This window comes from Dreissena polymorpha, chromosome 5, assembly GCF_020536995.1.
Source record: "Dreissena polymorpha isolate Duluth1 chromosome 5, UMN_Dpol_1.0, whole genome shotgun sequence".
In the NCBI taxonomy this organism is placed as follows: Eukaryota; Metazoa; Mollusca; class Bivalvia; order Myida; family Dreissenidae; genus Dreissena; species Dreissena polymorpha.
In genome coordinates this window covers 64,845,873-64,866,989 of record NC_068359.1, presented here as the reverse complement: position 1 = coordinate 64,866,989, position 21,117 = coordinate 64,845,873, and the positions used below count along the sequence as shown (strand labels likewise).

At 34.6% G+C, this 21,117-nt stretch overlaps 1 protein-coding gene across 4 annotated transcripts in view; it reads left to right on the top strand.

Annotated features, from left to right (window-relative positions):
- LOC127881537 (proline-rich protein 5-like) overlaps positions 1 to 21,117 on the top strand; it is a 71,041-nt gene that overhangs the window by 16,352 nt on the left and 33,572 nt on the right. Inside the window, exon 1 of one of the 4 annotated variants that reach the window (XM_052429465.1) lies at positions 7,489 to 7,506. The exons of 2 other annotated variants lie outside the window; for them this stretch is intronic. The gene's annotated coding sequence lies outside the window, so the exon portion shown is untranslated. Of the gene's footprint in view, positions 1 to 7,488; positions 7,507 to 16,608; positions 16,795 to 21,117 lie in introns of those variants that run through there. One more of the 4 variants, XM_052429463.1, reaches the window with a different exon arrangement.

The window sequence follows — 21,117 nt, the reverse complement described above, 5'->3', positions numbered from 1 at the left end:
GAATGGCAATACACTTTTGAAGTAGTTCAAATAATTACACATTTTTTGATATGACATCTCGTATAAAAATGCGACTGCGTTGTTCTCTGATTATTGCTGAACTTATTCAATGCATTCACCTGTGTCCAGTGAACCGTTTTCTTTTCATACAACTACAATTTGCCAATAATTGTTATTCGGAATTGAGTAGGAATAGGTTTTTTCGCCTTGCATACATGTTAGAGTGTTCTCAATGCGAATATTCATGCAACACAATTTAAAAAAAACAAACAGTTGTGCTTGCTTACCGATTGGTTGAGGTCCGGATAAGGTCTTTTGCAATAGCAAGCATTCGCTAATGTCGGTATCTAGCATTGGTTTCTACAGGAATAGCTGACTCGTTGGATATAATTACATGCGAGTACTTTAATAAATGTGTTCGTTGATTAAAACTTTTAGTAAAGATCGTTTATAATTATAATGCAGTGGAATTTGCATGTATCCATAATTAGCTTTGCACAAAACGAAAGCTTATAAGAAGTGTAGTATTATTAAATGTAAACCATTTTGTCGCTGCAAAAACAAATAGTTTTTAAAATGTCAAGAACTTAATATCAATAGGTTGTCTGTGCTTATCAGTTCGCGCCCTAAAAGAGGCCTTTTCACGTTTTGTTATATTGACAAAATTGAAAAAAGTTGTTTCAGATTCGCAAATTTTTGTTTAAGTTATGATATTTGTGAGGAAACAGTAATTCTGAACATTTACCATGCTCTAATATAGCCCTTATACCTGAACATTATAAAGCGTTGCAACGCGAAACGATTGAATAATTTTGGAGAGTTCTGTTGTTGTCGTTATATTTTGTGAAACTATTTAAAGTATAAAAAACATCAGTCGTACATACTTGGAAAGATGCTCGAGTGGTCTAATTGGCATAGTTTTTACTTCATCCAGGGTCAGTGGTTCGAGCCCTGCTGAGGGTTACTTTTTTCTTTATTTAATCTTATTCTTAATTTTTTTACTGGAGCTATTTAGATCCAATGTTTACATTTATCAATATAAAGCATTTAATGACACACTTCAAAACATGCCAAAATCTGTGAAGAGGCCCCATTAAAAAGTTAAAGATATATACTGTTGCAGACTAGCATCATTGTTAAAAATAGCAGAATGATGATTAAACAATAACGGTGTTGCGGGACTGGGAGGGTCGACCACCCATATACTTTAATTGTTATGTCACATCTAATACTTATCAATTCTTTGAAGTTTCGACACTCCGAATATGGTCATGGCATTTCCGGAACTCCAAATTTGGTAAAAGATATATTTAGACCGGTTGATATGGCTATATTCTATATTTTTCATTAGTTTACCATTATGAATATTAATTAATGTATGTAAATTTTTGCTGAACGTTCTCTTAGAAATCGCCCAAAGCATCAGTTTGGAAAAGGCTCTGAAACAAGTGGGTCGTAATGTTTGAATTTGTGTACGTTTTGGGGAACTTGGCATTGTTCTGTAAGTTTTATTTGTATTTTTTGTGTGTGTGTCTTGTTTTCAGTATTGTATTGAGCTTATTTTACAAATAAGTTACAATGTACTTTTTTATGGATTATTGGTCAATTTTTGAAGTCTCCTAGAAGTGTATTCATATTTATAAGTAAACCTTATTTTGTATGAATGGAAGTTAAGTTTATTTTCAGAATGTGTAATTGATATTAATTGTTCATTTATATGTGTTAAGATCAAGCATGGTATGTGTTTCTTTTCCTTTTGTTATTTCTTTATAATATTGTTTATTTCAGATAACCGCAATCTTAATCGTAATCGTAAACGCAAACGTTGTTTGAATTGATGTTGAATGATGAAGAATGATTAAACGATGTATGAACTGTAATGCGCGTTATTGAGTCTTTTAACCCTTAAACGTATATCAGGCCGACTTGCACGTGGCAACTGTTTGAAAGCAAGTCGAGGCCGTGACTTTTCGCAGTAAGTGTGAAACATATACTAGTAGTTAACTTATGCCACTTAAGTCAAGTATGCTATCGCAAAGTGCCCTTGCCTAAGGAAGATAAACAAACATTGCTCATTCGGTCAAGCAAGATTGGTATCGCGTATAACTCGAACATGGTCGCTAAAACATAGGTAGAATTAATGTTAATTTATTGACGACTTAAAAGCATTTTATATAAAGAAGACTGAGTGGCATCTTGGCTCTGTTTGAACTCTTAAGAGCTGATTTGTCAACAATGTACAACCTTTGCAGTTTACTTTCTGCAGTTTAATACCCCCTCGACTGACAACGTAATATAAAACAAATAAAGACAAAGTGATACATCAAAATACCCAGACCTCTTTTGCAGCATTTGGTTAATATCATCATATTTATTATTTTCATTATACAAGTTGACACTACTGAATGTTACAGTTGTCAGATGTTACATGATGGGTCATAAATTATCGTATGACAGTGACGTTGTTTTTAAATGCCACTGACACTGAAAAATAATATATGAACTTATATGCAGTGAACTGTTATTTATGTTTTATCTTTTTAATTTTCACTGGGCAAGTTAAGTCGGAAGTTTGATCAACGAAAATAGACAATTAGAGAAATAGAACGTAACCTGTTGTGGTATGAACATACAGATCCAACAGAGTGTTACTTTGAAGCAATAAAACATAATAAGTTTAAATTGTGAACGAGAAATCATTACCAGAAAAATCATAATCATCATCGACAGCAAAGGCGACATGAACATAAAAATTTATTAAAAGCAACATCATCAGGCACTTGCTTTTTAATTAGGATTATTTTAACACGTTTCTTAAGATGAAAGCAATACTTTAAGTGCCGTAAGTTGTTGTTTGTATTCACCGTATATTTTCCATTTGGCATTTCACGGTGTGAAGTTAATATTTGATCCAAACTTATGCACCAAACCGGAAACCAGTGTGGAATTGAAAAATGAAATATGTCATCGTTATCGTGTAGAATTTGCAAACTTATGATCCGCTGAAAGACAAACAAAAATGAATAACGAACAAAGAAAACATGCAGGTTAAAGGAGATTATTTTTTTTTAATAAATATTGGAAAACTAGGTTTTCTGGTCGTTGGACATGAAAATGTAAGTTGTTGTTGCTGCTGTTGTGTAAAAAGAACTCACATTTACCCATTTATGATTATTAGATTCTCCCATCCCTCTAAATTGGATCAATCTATTTCCACAATTAGGGATGTCTAGTATATTTATTTCTATCTTTAGAATATTTCTTACAGAAATTCTTTTAAGCAAACAGCGCAGACCCTGATGAGACGCCGCATGATGCGGCGTCTCATCTGGGTCTACGCTGTTTGCCAATGCCTTTTTCTACACGCTAGGCATAAATGGGTTAAACCCCAGAACTCTTCAACAACGGTGCCAGTTAGCTCATTTGGTCGAGAGTTTTACTACAAGAATTCAGGGTCTATTCCAGGTCAAAAGTACGGACATTTGTTTTTATGCCGAATAAGCATTAAGTATGTCAAAATATGACATGAAATGTTATTAGCATTTAGTATGTCAAATTATGACATGAAATGTTATTAGCATTAAGTGTGTCAAATTATGACATAAAATGTTATTATTTCTAATAAGTGTGATTAATGTTATTTATGTAATGTAATTGTGATGTAGGTAATATTCAATGGCAAAACACGTTCAATATCTCTAAATCGTGCAACTAAAAACTGTATGAATATACTTGAAAATGACAAACAAATATTATTATAATATATTATCACTTAGACACACTTATTTAAATTCGCGTTTTGGCGATGACATTTTCTAGAAGGCGTTGTAAGTCAAGACACTAATTGGTTGTCCTACAAACACAAACTTTGTTGGTGACGGGAGTGAATTTCGGTCGCCCAATTTACAACAACCAGATGGATACTGGAGACAAGTGTTGTAAAGTTGTTTACTGTACGTTATATGTATGCAATGGACGTTTAACTATACGCTTTATTGAATGAACGCTTCTGCGCTTGTCAAATACGTTGATATAAATAGATTTATGCTGTCGCCATAGCTTGCATTTGAAGTTTTTGAATCTTGAGATTGGCATTCAGAGTGGCCTTAACATGTTTTCCAACAGTAAACGTTAGTAGACAACGTTGATTATCCATGAGTCTTCATAAGTGCATGTCTTTTATTCACCTATAAACTGACACATGAACACATTGGAAATGCAGTTACTCCAACAGTATTCTGAAAACTGGTTATATCAGAAAGTCTTGATATATTGACGAAAATAATTGGAAACAGCAGAGGGTGCACTAGAACTTTTGTATTTGCACCTGTTGTTCCGCACTATTGGCGAGAGGGTACACGTCAATTAAAGACTACGTTGCCCAATACACCCTTGATGTAATTCAACTCATTAAATAATTATGGTACGACATGTCGTATAATTTTGCGACTGCATTGTGCCTTGAATGTCGCTGAAATAATCCAATGCATTCAGTCGTAAACAGAGAACCATTTTATTGTCATGTTTCATACAATAGCAATTGTCCAATAGTTGTTATTCGGAACTTAGTACACATAGGTCGTTCCACTTTGCGTTCAGGTAAGAGTGACCTCAATGCGAATAATCATCCAACAATAGTTCATATAACATTTACCCATTTATGCCTAGTGGACTCTCCCATCCTTCTAAATTTGATCAATTTATTTCCAAAATTAGGGATGTCTTGCATATTTATTTCTATATTTAAAACATTTCTTATACAAATTCCTTTAAGCATACAGCGCAGACTCAGATGTAAGGCCGCATCATGCGGCGTCTCATCTGGGTCTATTCTGTTTGCCAAGGCCTTTTTTCAGGACGCTAGGCATAAAAGGGTTAACAATTGTGCATACCAAGCGATTAGTTGTGTTCGATAAGTTGAATTAATTGAATAAGATCTTATGCCATTTCCGTACATAGTATTCGATTCTACTGGAATAGTTGACTCGTTGGATACTATTCCGCGTGAGTACTGTTATATTTTTAATTATTTTGTAACTGTTGTCCAAACTTGCTGATATTATACTGTGCAATGGGGAAGTATCCATAATTTGCACACACATGACTCTCCTATAAATTTCAATTGTACTTTAAGTTAATCCATATTGATCGCTGTAACACCAACCATTGTTTACGCTTAAAATGAATAATGTCGATAACAAATTTTTGTTAATCAATTTTTACCCTTAAATGTAAAAGATATGAAATGAAATGCTATGTACTATAGTAAAATCTGAATTCGCACAGTTCCGCTAAATTAAATACAAAACATGCATCGGTCATTCGGTCAAGCAAGATTGGGATCACGTCTTTTAAGGACGTGGTCGCTTAAACATCTCTGCAATAAATGTAAAATTACCAATGTATTGATGCCAGAGGCACACTTGATATAAAGAAGACCGAGTCATATATAAGTATTGTTTTATCTCCTAAGAGCTGATACGTTCGCAACAGTTTCCAATCCATGCGGCGTTCGTTATGTGGCCGATTTGCCTTTTTACTGGCAAGATACTATCAGACATAAAGACAAAATAGCATATAACCAGTCTTGGTTATTTCGAAATTCATCAAATACCGTGTAACCAGTCTTGGTTATTTCGGAATTCACCAAATACCGTGTAACCAGTCTTGGTTAATTCGAAATTCATCAAATACCGTGTAACCAGTCTTGTTGTTTTTTTTTAATTCATCAAATACCGTGTAACCAGTCTTGGTTATTTCGAAATTCATCAAATACCGTGAAACCAGTCTTGGTTATTTCGAAATTCATCAAATACCGTGTAACCAGTCTTGGTTATTTTGAATTGTCCATCAAATACCGTGTAACCAGTCTAGTTTTTTTCAAAGTATCCATCACATTCCGTGTAAACAGTCTTGGTTATTTCGAATTATCCATCAAATGCCGTGTAACCAGTCTTGGTTCTCGAAATATCCATCAAATGCCGTGTAGCCTGTCTTGGTTATTTCGAATTAACCATCAAAGGCCTTGTAACCAGTCTTGGTCATTCCGTCATACCAAGTTTGATGATAGCGCTAGTCATTCCGTCATATCAAGTTTGATGATAGCGCTAGTCATTCCGTCATATCAAGTTTGATGATAGCGCTAGTCATTCCGTCATATCAAGTTTGATGATAGCGCTAGTCATTCCGTCATATCAAGTTTGATGATAGCGCTAGTCATTCCGTCATATCAAGTTTGATGATAGCGCTAGTCATTCCGTCATATCAAGTTTGATGATAGCGCTAGTCATTCCGTCATTCATGCATGCACACTTGAATAATATCTTAATATCACACAATCTTTGGCTTTATATGGGGATTAACAGCATGTTTGGTGACGAGACATTCCGAAATCGCTTTTTCTGATCAAACATTTGACTATCAGGCATATAAGCAATGCCGTCAAAATGAATCACATTTTTTAAACAAAGCTGTTGCACGATCTTGTTACCCCCGGGGCGACACCTAAACATTTCTGTTGGCTTGAAACAACATGCATTACAAACAGACAGGGACACGCAGGAATTGTATTACCGAGAACGTATTTATGTTTTTAAACACGTGTCAGGCAGGCAGCTTCCTAGGTTAAAATACCATCAATCATCACCACCATCATCAACATCATCATCATCACAACCACCACCACCATCCTCCTCCTCCTCATCATCATCATCATCATCACCATAATCATCATCATCAACATCAACATCATCATCATCATCACAACCACCACTACCATCATCATCATCATCATCATTATCGTCGTCTTTATCAGCTATGAATTATTAGTCATCGTCGTAGTCGTCATCTTCATGTGTATCTTCATACTGTAAACAATACTAATCATCATCATCATGATCATTAACATATTTCATCAACCTTCTCATCACCAGATAAGGCGACAGAGGCATCATCCTCAATATTTTCAGCAGGCACTTGCGTCTATAGAATAATTTAATTTTAAACATTTCCTTTAGTTGAAAGCAATACTTTAAGTACCTGTTTTGTTTTTTCCTGACATATTTACGAATGAGATTTCCCAGTGGTGGCTTAAATTTGATCCACACCTGATTCCTAAACCCGGAAACCAGCGTCTGTTAAAATCAAGAATGACAAATACCGACATTATTTGGTATCATCGCATTTAGACAGAAATGACAAGAAAAAATGAAATACGAAAATGCATTAATGTGCAACAAAATATTTTACACACATATTTTTTTTAATTTATTGTCAAGCATGCCAATTTAGCTTTAAGTATGTCAAATTATTACAAAATATGTTATTACTGCTTTGTTTAATATTCTAATAGCGTTGTTCTCTATTGTCACTGTCACTGAAATAATGAATGCATACATTCATAACCAGTGAACCGTTCTTTACGTTCCCACTACTTCATTTTGTATTGCACTTTAGCCAAGTTCGCAGTTGTGTACGTTTTAATAGCCACATCGGATTTAAATTCACGTGAGTTTGATTTTTTTTTCAAACTAATACTTTTCACCAAACATGCTTTTGGATGTTGCCTCTTTTGCTCTATAGGCAAGTATTGTTGATAAGCTGTTTATATTTTTTATTTTTAGAAGTTAAATGTTGCAATTCCGAAACGTTATTTTATAAGTGAGCGAACTAAGGACCTATGGAATGTATTTGACTTTGATGATTGTACTTATATAATGAAATATTTCGTTTTATTTCGAATCAGTTTAAATAGAAAACATAAACCATCTCTGCTGCTTGGATGCAATTTAGAATGAGAGCTTGCGTGTGTTAGAGCACGGTTTATAGTAAATGAATGTGTCTTGTTCTGAGAAAACTGGGCTTAATTCACGTTCGTAAAGTGTCGTCCCAGATTAGCCTGTGCAGTCCACACAGGCTAATCTGGGACGACACTTTCCGCTTTAATGGTATTTTTAGTTTCAAGAAAGTGCCTCCTTACCGAAAATCAAGTTTAGGCGGAAAGTGTCGTCCCTGAAAAGCCTGTGCGGACGGCACAGGCTAATCTGGGACGACACTTTACGCACATGCATTAGGACCAGCTTTCACAGAACAAGACACAGTTAATTAACACAATCTAATGTGCGCGCTTTGTTAGATATGAAAGTGAAGATTACATAATTATTACAAAGAGATTGATGGATATTTTTAACAACGTGTGTGAACGGTTTAGTTTAATCGTGAATGAATGTACATTTAAATTAAAACGCACGGTTATTTTGGTGTGCCAGAGTGAGTACCTGTTTCAAAACAAAGAAGATAAGTCTCCACATCAATAAAATAAGCAGCATAGAAAACCCGACATGTATCCGTATATGGTTTTATGATTAAGCTTAAATACAGATAATAATAAACACTTAATCAAACCCAACTTTTATTTGATTTAAATGAAGTCATTAAGTCTTAAATAAATAATTCACGGACGTGTTAGTGCCCAATCGAGATTAACTTTTTTTAATTCACATTGATGCCTGTATTTTCAGTAAGGGACTTCTATTTTATATTTTATTACCTCCGTTAATGTTTATCCAATGTGATGCCTCCCATCACATTTCAAGGAGAAACAATTAAAATTGACTAGCAAATAATTGTGTACGTGTGGTCGAGTGTTGACATTGATTTACCTCAATTTGCGGGGACAATTATTTAACGGTATTACTCTAAAAGCAATCAAATATCCTTATTTTAAATAATACAATGCATTTATTTTTAATTACAATTGCTTTTCTCTGTTGTCTTGTGCAAAGGTGACTGAAACACAATGTCGGAGACGGATTTAGACTAAACCCACAAGACATTGGATCACCTTTTTGTACAAAATTTACCGGTAGTCTTTTAATCATATTCAGCAATTATAGTTCAATTATCCACCATTTTGTTTTCTAGCCAATGTGTCCAATTCAAGGCCGTTTACATTGCATTAAACAACAAGACAACAAAAAGTTATACCAATCAGCTATCCCATAAAGAACATTTTCCTTTTCAACTGTGTTTCATGTGTGTGTTCATGACCTGACGGCGTTGTTCGTATCAAGCCGCCTCAAGTCAAGAGGGTCATACTCACGCCGGGTATGCGAATACTTCGTTTACGGATGGCACTTCACTAACAGAGAACAACAAACGCCACGCGCTAGAGGCAAGTTCCTCTGTTTTATTTAAAGTTATATCCTAAAGATTAGTTTTTAAGACAAGACACATGGTCGAGTTGATAAATGGTGTATCCTTTTGTATTGGGAATACACAATTTCATGGAAGAATGGAACAGTTTTGCCAAAAAAATAGAAAATTTGATCGGAAAACAGCATAAACTGGATGAACAGTAAACATTTTAACAAAATAAAACTACTTGGAATTATTGCAAGAAATTTTTTGCTATTCCAGCATGTAGAGTAATCACTGTGCTTCAAATACTGAAATTTTGATAGCATTCAATGAAATATAAACAAAGATAGTACATTTTGTAATAGGTGGCATACATAAAGTTGCAGCCACTTTGTTTACCGATAAAGGGCACTTCAGATTACGGAGACTTTCAACAAAGCGGGCACTCTAATAACTGAGTTTTATCTTCTACCTCAAATGCATTTATTTATATTATGGCTATTCATACGAAACATTTTTAAAATATATTTTTCAAAAATCACATGACTATTAATTTATACTATGTTTATTATAATTGCAATTTTCAAATAAGATAATATTTATTATTAAATAAATGTGTACGGATAATGCGAATCAACACAATCGTGTTTAATTTTACTTATAGCAGGGCTCTAGATAACGGTAGTGAAGGGGTCTTTATGACGCAAATACACATTTGTTCTTCATAAAATCCTATGTCGGTTGTGCTTATTTGAATCGCATCATCAAGACGATACTTATGCGTAGCAACAAAATTAAAAAGAGAATGGTAAAACTCCCTGTATTTTGAGCCCTGCTTATAGGGAGCACTTCCCTTTACGCAACGCCAACGTTTGCTCGAAGTGCGATTCACCTGACCCTAAATCACTGTATTGGTTGAGTTTTAAGAATCACGGTTAAAATTAAATCGTAAAATCAACTGATTCTGGAAAAAAAGGAATGCGTACATAAAATGTTTAAATGTCATATTATGGAGTCAGTACTTAGTATACCCACACAAACGAAGTTTAGGGTACTATATTGGATAGAACTTCATATGCAGCATGTGTTGTGTTTATATTAAAAAAAAGACGGATATGCATAATTTTTACACCACTATCGTGTGATTAAATCAACCCCGCCCGTTCTTTTATTGCTATTTTCGTTTATTGGCATTGAGCCAAAAAGTTCCAATAGAATTTCGAACCTGCATCGCTGCTGATATTAATCTCTGAGAGGCAGTTTAAGCAGAGTGATTATTCATGACATGCTATCTAATATAAAAGAAAATAGCCTTAGTACCTTCATTTGGACATAAAGATAAATGCTTTAGATCAACCGCTTAGAACGTAATTTAAAATATATGGTCATATAGATTTTACTCATTAGACATATCCAATTTGTTTAACATTTATCTTTCACATTTATACCAAATCATAATCATATTTCAAAGGGATAAGAACATGCTTCGGTTATTCGTTTTTTATTTGCGTACTAAGTACATACATTTTTATTTATTGCCTGCTTACTTTAACAGTATTCCACAGCGAATTCTGCATTTTTGATTCAAAAAATACGAGTGTGTTATATCTGGAAAAAAGTGTCTAGATGTCAGGAAACGAAGTGCCATTGTTTTTTAGATGATCGGTAAACGAAGTGCAGATGAAAAATGTGCATGCGACTCTTAAAACATTTGAATTTTCTCAAATACATTAGTAAACTAAAATGTAACATGTTGTAACATTACTGGATATATTGATCTTTTATTTCGAATAGATAGCACGTTCTTGATTTATTTCCAAGTATGTTTATTTTGTTTAAATATGTACTGATCATTCAATTCATGCTGATTATCGATGAAATTTTATCTTTTTTTTAAATAATTCACCGTTTTTCCGCGAATTTCTTTCTTCGCAATACGAAGTGCTATACCATTAATCACCCAAACAATGTTCTGTGTCTAAAAACCAAATAAACAGAACATAAATACAAAAAAGCTGAAGAACTCACCTCTCGCGCGTGGCGTTTGTTGTTCTCTGTAAGTGAAGTGCCATCCGTAAACGAAGTATTCGCATACCCGGCGTGATACTTGTTATTATTGGTAGGACTCAAACAAATAACGATTTTAAACCGAATCATTTATATAAATGTACTTTTGAAATCACGAACATAAATTGGTATATTCTTTTTATTACTAAAACAACGACACGCTTGTTTAAATTCTCCTTTTACTGGTGACGTTCGGAGAAAGAAATTGCATTCAAGACACTTATGTTTTATTTACCAAACTCGAGCTGTTGTCGTTTTAAAGTCTGTTGGATACAGGAGTAAACTGCGTTCGTGATATTTAAAACAGCTGTATTTATACTGGAGGTCAGCGGCTGTAACCAGCTGTATTTATACTGGAGGTCAGCGGCTGTAACGAGCTGTATTTATACTGGAAATAACGTTGTACGTATGTAAAGGAAGTTTTAATGTTAGCTTTTATTAATAAACTCTTCTGTGATGTCTGTTGTTATAATAAGAATAACGTTGTCGCCATAACTGCCATTTGAAGTCAGATCCAGTTTCGTCATTTTTAAAACGCACAAACATAGTTTGTCATTTCGTTAAAAGTTTATTTAAAACCGCGTATCTATGTTTACTGTGGGTAGGAATTGCATACGTGGATATTTAAAAAGTCGCGGCTTCAGAAGAAAACAACATCAGGTGCGTAATGTCAACGACATTTAACATAAAACGCAACTATTGTATGCAGGCAAAATGTCGCACGTAAATTTTTATTCTTAAAATTTCTGAAAAAATGAAAGAAATTCCAGTTATTTAAAAGGACCCTAAAATGTGAATTGCCTGAACAATTGTAGTTTAATAACTGTGGTATAATTCGCAAAATGCATGCAACGATAATCAAGTACGATTTTCTAGTCAACATTCCGAGGACGACATTTGCGGAAACTAATTTCAGTGAAGACATTAATGTCATGTCAATCACACACAGACGTGTCATTTTTAGCTCATCTATTTTTTGAAAAAAAAATATGAGCTATTGTCATCACCTTGGCGTCGGCGTCGGCGTCGGCGTTGGCGTTGGCGTTGGCGTCGGCGTCCGGTTAAGTTTTGCGTTTAGGTCCACTTTTCTCAGAAAGTATCAATGCTATTGCATTCAAACTTGGTACACTTACTTACTATCATGAGGGGACTGGGCAGGCAAAGTTAGATAACTCTGGCGTGCATTTTGACACAATTATGTGCCCTTTTTATACTTAAAAAATTGAAAATTTTGGTTAAGTTTTGCGTTTAGTTCCACTTTTCTCAGTAAGTATCAATGCTATTGCATTCAAACTTGGTACACTTACTTACTATCATGAAGGGACTGGGCAGGCAAAGTTAGATAACTCTGGCATGCATTTTGACAGAATTATGTGCCCTTTTTATACTTAGAAAATTGACAATTTTGGTTAAGTTTTGTGTTTAGGTCCATTTTATTCCTTAAGCATCAAAGCTATTGCTTTCATACTTGCAACACTTACTAACTATCATAAGGGGACTGTGCAGGCAAAGTAATGTAACTCTGACTGGCATTTTGACAGAATTATGTGCCCTTTTTATACTTAGAAAATTGAAAATTTGATTAAGTTTTGTGTTTAGGTCCACTTTATTCCTACAGTATCAAAGCTATTGCTTTCATACTTGCAAGATTTATGAACTATCATAAGGGGACGGTGCAGGCAAAGTTATGTAGCTCTGACTGGCATTTGGACGGAATTATGGGCCCTTTATACTTAGAAAATTTAAAATTTGGTTAAGATTTATGTTTTGGTCCACTTTACCCCTAAAGTATCATAGATATTGCTTTCATACTTGGAACACTCACAAACTATCATAAGGGTACAGTAAAAGGACAAGTTGCATAACTCTGGTTGTCATTGTTATGGAATTATGGCCCTTTTTTGACTTAGTAACTTTTAATATATGGTTAAATTTTGTGTTTCGATCCACTCGAAGTATCAAGGCTATTGCTTTCAAACTTCAAATACTTACATGCTATCATGAGGTTACTGTACCTGGCAACTTGAATTTTACTTTGACCTTTGAATGACCTTGACTCTCAAGGTCAAATTATTAAATTTTGCTAAAATTGCCATAACTTCTTTATTTATGATTAGATTTGATTGATACTTTGATGAAACTACTCTTACCTGACATACCACAATAGACTTCACCCAAACCATCCCCCGTGCCCTCCCCCCCCCTCCCCCTCCCCCCCCCCTAATTTTTTTTTTTTTTTTTTTTTTTAAGATCATCTCACAAATGACCACCACACCCTCACACTATACCCCCACCCCCCCCACCCCCCCCCCCCAATTTTTTTTTATTTTTTTTTTTTTTTTTTTTTTTAAGATCATCTCACAAATTATCACCACACCCTCACACTATACCCCCCCCCCCATTTTTTTTTTAAACGGTTATGTTTGAAATACCGTCCAACCATCGCACCCAAACCCCCCCCCCCCCCCCGATTTTTTTTTTTTTTTTTTTTTTCGCTTTTTTGGAAGATAATGTAATAAATGTCCACAACCCCACACTATACACCCCTCTTCACTCCACTCCTCCCTCCTTTGTGATTGAAAATGAGAGTCCCTTCACCTTTAAAAAGAAAATAGATGAGCGGTGCTCTTGTTACATTTAGTCGTTGAAGGAGCGAATTTCAAACGGCCTATTTATTCGGCATTTGTCCTTTTATGATAACGGCAAAATAAAACGAAAGGCATGTGAGGGCATAAGGAGAAAATCTGGAACTAGTCTTGAATGTAAGCATGCGATCATTTTCTTCTATAATTAAGGACGATGCGTTCATCACAACGCTTTAGTATAGTAAATGTTATCATATTTTTTGTATTTACTAGATACATGTACATATATAAAGCGGTATCACTCGGTAATACTTCTGGTGTTTCAGTTACCATATCTGATACAAATAATATAATCATATGCGGCCTTATTTAACCCATCTATGCATAGCGTCTTGAAAAAAAACCTGGCATGATGCGGCGTCTCATCAGAGTCTGCGCTGTTTGCTTAAAGGAATTTTTGTAAGAAATATTCTTAATATACAAATAAATATACTAGACATCCCTTATTTTGGAAATAAATTGATCCAATTTAGAAGGATGGGAGAGTCCACTAGGCATAAATGGGTTAAGTGTGTGATTTTGTTGTTCGATTTTCTCTGACAATAGATAACTGAAATCCTCCGATAAACGTAAGGACATGGTGATTTCCACTACGTCCTGGGATCTTCAGATTGGCATTCAGAGTGGCTTAAATGCGTTTTCCAGCAATATACTTTGGTAGACATCGTTGATTATCGATGTGTTTTCTGATAACCAAACGTGCATTTCTGTCGTGCAATGACATATTGATACAAAATATGAGCAAATTGAAAATCCAGTTAAGCACACAGTGTTCAGAGACAGAGAACTACTATTATCTGCGTGTTTTGATATAGTGGCGGCAAGTGACAATTTTCCAAGACGACAAGTCAGATTCGGTTTTATTTTGTGTTTAATGTTCAGAACGAACACTGGCAACCCATGACTTATTTTAATATAATTCCAACAGATGATCCGCACAATCGGCAAAATGATACATTTAAAATAAAAACTGAGTTGACCAATAATTGGTTTGTATCTGATGTGAATAAAATCATGTGATTAACACAGTTATGCGTAGTGGACTCTCCCATCCTTCTAAATTGGATCAATTTATTTCCAAAATTAGGGATGTCTAGTATATTTTGTTCTATATTTAGAATATTTCTTACAGAAATTCCTTAATCAAACAGCGCAGACCCAGATGAGACGCCGCATTATGCTGAGTGTAGTCTTTATAAATAGTTTATATATTTTGGCTATAGTATGTGGTACTCGTTCGAATGAAAAACAAACGACCACTTAAACAGGGCAGAACAGAATCGTTTATGTAGACTTGTTAAGCATGTTAAGCTCATTGTCATTTACATACATTTACAATAACGGCATGAGGTGTAATACAAAATATACATCATTTCGAAGAAAGATCAATTTACAATATAAGGAATAAACATCTTTACGCGTTCTCGTGAGAATGTTATTGCATATTGACCACATGATGTCAAACGTAGTTAAATAACTGCAACACTTATTACATTATTCTGCCCACAATTTCATAAGTGAACAAAAAATATATAGCAAACTTAATATGTAAGATAAATCTCTTCTTTTACATAGGAAAATGCATAATTATGATGTCATATGAAGGACAGATATAATCGCATACATCCAACTTTATATCGCAGTGGTATAATTGATATGGTGTCCGCCTAAAGATCGGGAGTTCATGGGTTCGATCCACACTGTGGGAACGTTCTTTCGATCCCCCTCCCCCCAACACACCAAGTACTGGTTCTAGGCCCAGGAAACAGACTCGAGAGCGTTTTAATAAACCTGAAGCTTTCGAGGCAATCGAGCTATAATCAATAGCTTTAAACTAACTTTATACTTGTGTGTTATATTCATTCGTAGTTAATTAAATTTTAGAAACATATGATTGAGAAATGCTGATAACATTAAAGCTGTTTGGTATACAATAATACCTCCAAATTTGTTGCAACTTTACCGTTATTCATATTTATGAGCAGCGTTCTGGTAAAACCGAGCTTAATGCATATGCATAAAAAACGTCATCCAAGAGAAGCCTGTGTAGTGCGCACAGGCTGATAAGGGAGTACACTGTTTGCTTGATGGTAATTGTCATTGAAAGCAAGCCTCTTCTTAACGGATATCCAGTCCATGTGGAAAGTGTGGTCCCAAATTAGCCTGTGCGGGCAGCACCGGCTAATCTGGGACGACATTTTACGCTCATGCAATAAGCAGTTTTCGTAGAGCGATACAGTAGGTACTCAATTCTCGCCGGTTTGCTTTTTTCGGTATCATAAGTTGGACACATGCGTTGCGTTGCAAAGTTCAATGACCTTTGTAAAACGAATATACCAGCATTGGTCATTTATTCAGATCGTGTTGACATACTCATCTGGTCGCTACTATTAGATATATAATTATTTGCCAATAAACCGTGCAGTGTTTACATGCCATAGGCGTATTAATGTAACAAACGTTTGTTGTCACATCAAACTGAACTACATCCTTTATATGTCCGACCTGTGATTTACTGTTTGGAGGCTTTGTTTTCGTCACAATTGAATACCATTTTAGAAAGTACAAAAACCATGCAGCAACGGATAAATCTGTTACATCAAATTGCTTCGAAAATTGGTATGTATTTAGCGGTTATATAACTCTAACATCCGTAAGTTTCTTCATGTACGTGCTAATACCGCACGAGAATACACCCTTGAAGTAGTTTAAATAAATACACACTTACGTTACTACAACTCGGATACAGTTGTTATCTCATTGTTCTCTAAATGCCTCTGATATAGTGTAATGCATTCACTCGTGTCCAGTGAAATGCTTTCTTGTCATATTTCATGCAACTAGACTATGCCTATAGTTGTTATTCGGAACTCAGCGTTTTTTTCCGGATTCAAATGCAAATATTCATGCGATGCAAGTTCATGTAATGGAAACGGGAAAACAGGTTCGTGTTCCTAGTGATCAGCTCAGTTCCGTATAATGTCTATTGGCCAGTTTCTGGTGGGATTGCTGACTGGGAACTATTTTATGTGAGTACTCTTATAAACGTGTTTGTTGTTTAAAACGTAAGTACACTTCGCCAATAGTATGCTGTACACAAGACATGTATCCACAATTGTCACCAAAGGAAGGCTTATTAGGATAACAATTGTACTTTTATTAAACTAAAACCGTTGTGATCGCACACTTACGTGTGTGTAAAATACTTGAAACCAGGCATTTATTTGTGGGTAAAATACTTGAAGTCGTTAATTTATCTGGCTTTATCAGTTGTCACCATTGAACTTTTAAATATATATATAATTAAATGCGACGGACTGTAGTCAAGCCTTGTATTGAAAGGTTCGCTCAATTAAGTACACAAACTAGCATCGGTTATTCGGTCAAGAAAGATTGGTATCGCATTTTACCAGCACATGGTCGCTAAAACATATGTGCAATTAATATCGATTTACTAATGTATTGATGCCAGAGGCGCATTTGATATAAAGAAGACCAAGTCATGCATTAGTATTGATAACACCCTTAAAATCTGATACGTTCACAGCAATTAACCACCACTCGGCTGACTTTATGTAGTAGATGGATTTCCTTTCGACCTACAAAAGACAACCAGAAAATTCAAACAAAATAATATGTAGCTAGTATTGGTTAATTCGAATTGTTCATCAAAGTACCCAAACAACGTTTAGACCTTTTCTTTTACATTCCCATGTTCTTATTCTTGGTGATAAACTTGACAAGACAGTTTGTTATAGATGTCAATCTATTACACAATGGGTCATAACTTCTTGCATAACATTGCTACTTCGTTGTTTTCAAATTTTCTGACACTCAAATAATGAAATGCATTCACTCATGCGCAGTGAACCGTTCTTGACGTGTTCACTACTACATTTTCCAATGGGCGAATCTGGTCGGGAATCCTATCGCAGAAAATAAGAGACATAGAAGTCAGAACATGCAGATTTTAATGACAAATATTATTTTGAAGGTTAAAAAATGCTTTAATTTTGAACGAAGAATAATAAACAGCACAGCAAATCAACTTCTCCATTTTCATTTATATTTTGTTGTATATTTAAATTTCTTCACAAACATTAATAGTCAGTTGATTTTGTAAATTCAACAATAAAGGAAAGCATAATATTGATTCCACATTCGTTACTGATAAACAAAAATAGTACTAGTGGTTAATTTTTAGACCTTAAGCAATTAAATAATTAGTGCATTCGTGCGTCTGCACGTGAACGTGGCTACGTAGCACGCTAATACACACTATTTAAGTAATTCGAATCATGACATGCTTAGGTTACAACGATTGGGATAGCATACCATTTTTCTGTCATGCCATTGTCACAGGTGGAAGTAACGTACCCTGGATAGTATTTTTTTAGGAGCCAAATATATTCCAATAAATTTATAAAATCATGTTTAATGAGACAAAAATTGACAAAGAGCCATAAACAAAATCCCCACCCTCTGATATTGGAATCTTCCAATATCAGAGGTTGGGGATTTTTTTATGGCTCTTTGTCAATTTTTTTCTCATTCAACATGATTATATATATTAATTTGAATATATTCGGCTCCTAAAAAAACAATTACTATCCAGGTTACGTTACTTCCACCTGTGGTCATTGTCACTAAAATAATGAAAAGCATTTCATCGTGTGCATTGAGCCGTCTACTTTTCTCATTTTGTGCAACTACAAATTGTCGACAGTGGTTATTCGGAACTTAGTGAATATTGGTTTTCCGCTTATTTATTAGAGGTACAAAAATGTTATAAACCTACGGAGATATGAATTTCCCTTAAAAACTGAGTGACATGCGTTTTGATATTCATTCGGCACAGAAAAGTTAACAGAAAACAGTTGTTTGGACCCGGCGAATAGATATGTTCCTTTTGCACTTTATCGAGGCATCCGCTCCTGTCGGAACTAATAATTTGTCTCTTAAGGAATTCCTGACTCGTGCGATATTATTTCACGTGAGTACTGCTCTTAAAGGGGCCTTTTCACGTTTTGGTAAATTGACAAAATTAAAAAAAATGTTTCAGATTCGCAAATTTTCGTTGTAGTTTTGATATTTGTGAGGTAACAGTAATACTGAACATTAGCCATTCTCTAAAAATCCACTATATGCATCATTTGACGATTTAAAAACGTGAAAATTATAAAGCGTTGCAACGCGAAACGATTGAATAATTTGAAGAGTTCTGTTGTTGTCGTTATACTTCGTGATACAACGAAGATTGCTAATATAAAGTATAAAATACATCACTCACTGTATGATGACCGAGTTGTCTAAGCGATAGACTTTAACTCCAGGGGTCAGTGGTTAGAGCCCAGTTGAGGGTTACTTTTTTCTTTCTTTAATTTTATTCTTGTTTTGTTTTACTGGAGCTATTTAGATACAATATTTACGTTTATCAATATAAATCATTTAATGACAAACTTCAATACATTCCAAAATATGTGAAAAGGCCCCTTTATTGGGTGCGTTTTTGCAAACTAGTAAATAAAATAGCTAGTATCATGCTGTGAAATGGACTAGTATCCATAATGTGCATGCTGTGAAATGGACTAGTATCCATAATGGGCATGCTGTGAAATGGACTAGTATCCATAATGGTCATGCTGTTAAATGGACTAGTATCCATAATGTGGATGCTGTGAAATGGACTAGTATCCATAATGGGCATGCTGTGAAATGGACCAGTATCCATAATGGGCACAAAAGTTCATTAGAATATTAACAGCTGTGTGCTTTTATTAAAATTTAACGATTGTGTTCGATGTTGAATCAATAATTTTTAAGTAGAAAATACGTTTCAGTATCGATACGTTATAAGTGTTTACCAGTTGGCATACTAGTTAAAAGATGCATATTTGAGCCGTGCACGGCCCTTATGTTTGTGCAGTACACTATTGGCAAGCCTGTTATCGCAAAAGTTCGGATGAATGAAGTACCTAAACAAACTTCGGTCATTCGGTCTAGCAAGATTGGTATCGTGTTTTACACGAATACGGCCGCTAAACCATCTGTAAAATTGATCTTAATTTATTAATTTATTTCTGCCCAAGGCGCAGATATAAAGTCGTCATATCTTGGCTCTGTTTGAACTATAAAGAGCTGATAATTTAACAACAATTTACAGCCCCTGCGGTTTACACTATATAGTTAAATTTCTTTTCGATTTGCAAGGCAATATCGGACAAATAAAGACAAAACAAATGCATAACCAGTCTTGACTATCGAAGTTAAAGGGGCCTTTTCACAGATTTTGGCATATTTTGAAGTTTGTCATTAAATGCTTTATATTGATAAATGTAAACATTTGATCTTAAAAGCTCCAATAAAAATCAAGAATAAAATTTAAAAAAGGAAAAAAAGTAGCCGGTACCAGGGCTCGAACCAGTGACCCCCGGAGTCCTGGAGTTAGTCTAAAGTAAAAATGCATTAACCCTCTCGGCTATTCCGCCGGGTATACACAGTTTAAGTATTTTATACGTTATATAAGCAATCTTCGTAGTTTCGTAAATTTAAACGACAACAACAGAACTCTCCAAATTATTCAATCGTTTCGCGTTGCAACGCTTTATCATTTTTAGGTTTTCAACTCGTCAAAAGATACATATAATGGCTGTATTGGACTATGGTAAATGTTCAGTAATACTGTTTCCTAACAAATATCATAACTAAAACGAAAATTTGCGAATCTGAAACAACTTTTTTCAATTTTGTCAATTTACCAAACCGTGAAAAGATCCCTTTAAATTTAATCGAATCGCTCATGAAAATACCACAACACTCACACTGACTTTAGTTTTACATTCTCATATTTAGGATAGTGGTTATAAAACGTGAGTATACAGTTTGTTATAGTTGTCAAGGAATTACATAATGAATAATAGTATTCTGGTATAACTATGCGACCGCATTGTTTTCTAATGTCACTTACAGGGAAATAATGAATTCCATTCACTCATGCGCAGTGAACCGTTCTTACGTTCTCACTACTGTATTCTAATGGGCGAGTCTATTCGCGAATCTGATCAGTGGAAGTTAAAAATAAGAAACATTAAAGTCAACCTCTTTTGGTAGGCAAATGCAGATATATCAGAAAAATATATTTTGAAGCAATAAAACATGTTAACGGTTTATTTTAAACAAGAATAAATACTCATCACAATAAAAACCAATACTCTGTTTGCATCAAAGTTTTCGTTTTATATTTAAATCTCTTCACAAACATTATGCG